Genomic DNA, 4,429 nt, shown 5'->3' with positions numbered 1-4,429 from the left:
ACATTATGAACAAAATGCCTCAAATCATGAACGCAGCATGGTATTTCCGTGAAATTTTCCACAGAGATTCCCACTTGGCCCAGGAAGAAATGCCACTTGAAACGTTCACATCAGCCCCATGGTGGCGCTATAACAGGCCGATTCACGTTTTTAGCTATAACTGCACCAATCTGTGTGAAACTTTGCACCCACACTCCCTAGAGGCCAAGGAAAAACCTTTGCCCTGCATTTTTCACATATACCTTTTAGAGCGCCACCAGGAGGCTGAGTTTGTAATACACATTTTTTGCTCTTACTCCTTCAGATTCTGTAATCACGCAAATCGGTATACAGTATCTCTATAGTCATGTGATCAACATGGATGTGTCCGATATTTCATTTTCCATCCGACTTGGCTAACATTGCCTTCCTAAGTTTGCAGGATAGGTCCCTTTTGAGCAAAATCCTCAAATCATGAACGCAGTGTGCGATTTCCGTGAAATTTGGCACGCACATTCCCACTAGGCCTCCCACTAGGCCGAGGAAGAAATGCCACCCTTTTCACCTTGGCCTGTTATAGCGCCACCAGCAGGTCTAATTTAGCAAACCACATTTTTGGAACAAAATGCCTCAAATCATGAATGCAGTGTCCGATTGTCGTGCAAGGCCTAAGAAGAAATGGCACCCTTTTCACATTGGCCATTATAGCGCCACCAGGAGGCCATAATAACCTACCTGACCTGGTGGAGACTTGTGCTCCGAGGAGCACTTTTTCTAGTTTTCTATCAATTGCACACCCATGAAGACTTGAATTCATGGATTTATTTTTGTTTTTGTGGCATTCCTAAGCTAATAATTTGATGACCGGGTGTATTTCGGTAGGAGACACAAATAATCTACTTTGTGTCTCCTACCGGATACATTAGTCGGTAAGAGACGGGAATCAAATTATTAGCTTAGGAATGCGACAAAAACAAAAACAAATCCATGGATTCAAGGCTTCATGGGGTGTGCAATTGATAGAAAATAAGTAATGTTTTGGGTGAACTACTCCTTTAACCCTTAATGCCAACCTAAATCCTTTCCTTACTGTGTAAAAAGCATTGGTTCTCAGCTAAATAGCAGATCTACAAGCTCATAGCACGGCACCAAGTGCCACGCTATGGGGGGTCCGCAGCCAAATACATATCATTTAGGGGGTCCTTGACATGAAAAAGCTTGAGAACCACTGGTGTAAAATTGTCCTCACGATGTCTATTTGTCAAATTCTAATATAGTTGTGGGGACATTATGTACAAGTACACACCCAGCCTCTCTCACACACACACACACACACACACACACCCATGCACACACACACACGCACGCACGCACACACACAGGCTGGTGTTGTAATCCTCGGTATCATGACACACACACACACACGCACACACACACACACACACACACACACACACACACACACACACACACACACACACACACACACACACACACACACACACACACACACACACAACACACACACACACACACACACACACACACACACACACACACACACACATCCATTGTGGTGTTGGGGTTGATTGAGGATGTCTGCCTTGTTAATTGATCCCTGGGCAGCAGACGTGCGCTCTCACGTGCACAGAGTTGGGGATGATGTGTAAATTAGTAGCCAAGTCACATGACTGGCACACAGCCAATCATTTGGGAGGTTTCTTTTTTTTTGGGTAGTATGGAGGGGCGGGGCTAAGCTCTGAGCAAACACACTGACAGATGGTGAGAGACTGAGAGTGATTTTATGATGGCTGTGAAAATTAAGACTCTATATGAAGTCACAATTTAACCACTTTAACACTGGCATATATTTTGGGCGTGCCACAATAGCAGACAATTTAATTTGTTTTTTGAATTGTTCGATTATGCGAGGATGAAATAAAACTAATTTCTCAATTGAGTACTCAATTCTATGAATTGAGTGCAAAGGACCCCAATGGAAACAAGCCATAGTGCTTTCTTTCTGTTTAAAATCCTCTTGTATTGAACTGTACTTTCTTTTGCTTATTTCTTCTGCTAATAAAGTATTCAATCAATCAATAATTTCCAAACGTCAACATCTCCAATAAAATAGCAGATCTACAAGCTACACATTAAGACGATGCAGTGGTTACTTATATATGAAGGCATAATTCAACCACTTTTCACCCTGGCATCACTATTTTTGGCATGCCACAATAGACGACCATTTAAAAATGTTTTTTTTTAATTAATTTCCAAAACTTCAACATTTTCGAAACAATTTGCAGATCTAGATCTTTGCAAGCTACAAATTAGACAATGCAGCGTCTCCTTATATTAAGTCACACTTTTACCACATTCATATTTTGGGAATGTCATTACAGGGTTTTTGTTTTATTCCCAAAATGTTAAAACTGTAAAAAACTGCATATCTACAGGCTCACAAAATGCATGGTTACCACAACATGTTGTGAGCTGGTAGATCTGCTATTTTCACTGTTTGCCATAAACAACGAAACACATAACACCAGTGCTGCCAACACAAAATAACCTTTTTATGTATATTCCTAATGTAGGATTAATGATATCTTAAGAGAGGACACTTTTTACAGTTACAGTGAGTGACACCCACAGCCACACCACCAGAGGGAGCCCCACCCACCTGGTAGACCCCACATTTTTAACAAACATGGGAACATTCTCATTCTACTACTCTACTACCTTAATGTGGAATGCTCTGACACCATCCATTAAGCGGCAGTGGCTCAGGGGTAGAGTGGCCGGGTAGAGTGAAGTGGAAAACCACAAGGTTCCCAGTACGATCCCGGGCTGGGGCGCTCCCTAGAATTAGTGTGGAACTTGTCCTTGAGCAAGACGCTGAACCCCTAATTGCTCCCGATGAGCAGGTTGGTGCCTTGCATGGTTTCCTCCGCCATCGGTGTGTGAATGGGTTAATGGCACAATCAATGTAAAGCGCTTTGGATAAAAGCACTATATAAATGCACCATTTAACATTAACCCAATAAGACTAGGAACGCATCTCTACCATTAGATTTATTTGGCTACTCCAAAATAGCCGATATACAAGCTCATAGCGTGGCACTCGGCTTGTAGATCTGCAATTTTTTTGAAAAATCATGACAATTTGTGCAAATCTTTGAATATATATATATATTTTTAAAGCGAACATTTGTAACTCAAATCCTGACAGTTTTCTGAAACATCATTGTTTCTATATCAGTGGTGCTCCAACTTTTTCAAGTCAAGGACCCCCAAAATTATATGTATTTGGCCACGGACCTCCATCTCAAAATATGATGTTCCAGGGACCCCCAGAAGCACAGATCAGAGTTAAAAATGTTCGCTTTAAAAACATATATTCAAAGATTTGCACAAATGTTCAAGATTTTAAAAAAAACAAGCTCATGTGGTGCCGCGCTATGAGCTTGTAGATCTGCTATTTTTGAATAGCCCAAAGTATAAAATAATGCTTGTAGCTCAAATCTAAGATGACACAGATGCGTTCCCGGATTGAATGGGTTAAAATATGTAAAAACTGGCATGAAAAAAAAACCACATCTATCAGAAAAACTATAAGTGGAGATAGATATTAAATCCCCATCGAAAGGACGTGTCATACATTGCCGCCGTTTCCCTTTTTCTCCTTTCTGTACATTATAGTTATTTGTATTGGTTGATGACATCACACGGTATAGGTGTGTTAATATTATATGTTGATGAATTGAATACATATATAGGACCACAATGGAAACAAGTCCCCACGACTTTTTTTTGTGTTATCCTTTTAGCCTTAATGTCTTAACCCATTATATTAAGACCGGGAACACATCTCCATCATTTTAGATTTATTTGGCTATTCAAAAATAGCAGATCTACAAGCTCATAACGCGGCTTTTCATATATTCAAAGATTTGCACAGCCTTTCACGATTTTTCAGATATAAAAGCTCAAACATGAGCTTGTAGATCTGCTATTTTTGAATAACCAAAGAAATCTGAAAATGACACACAGATGCGTTCCCGGTCTTAATGGGTCATAGTACCTCCGTGCTGGTTACATTTCTGACTAATAAAATATTCAATCAATCAAAAAAAAACAAAAACAGAAGGGTAAAAGGGCAGGGGGCTCCAGCCCTCTTTGATGTGTATGTGTGCACGTGTGTGCACTGTGCACGTGCCCGGGGTCCCCAGAGAGCCTCTGGGAGGAGGAGGAGGAGGAGGAGGAGGAGGAGGTGGTGATGGAGGAGGAGGAGGTGTAAATCATTCAGTGACCAACCAGCCTTTGCTTTAACATTGAACACATTATTCACAGTCACACTCTGGCAGTGATTACAACTCTACTAATGACCCTACCATCTGGTCACACTCTGTACGCTACAGCAGGGGCGGGAAACCCTGTTTGATGGAGG

This window comes from Gymnoscopelus braueri (assembly GCF_963280865.1).
Source record: "Gymnoscopelus braueri genome assembly, chromosome: 9".
In the NCBI taxonomy this organism is placed as follows: Eukaryota; Metazoa; Chordata; class Actinopteri; order Myctophiformes; family Myctophidae; genus Gymnoscopelus; species Gymnoscopelus braueri.
The sequence above is the reverse complement of the archived record's forward strand: the minus strand, read 5'-3'. Positions refer to the sequence as shown.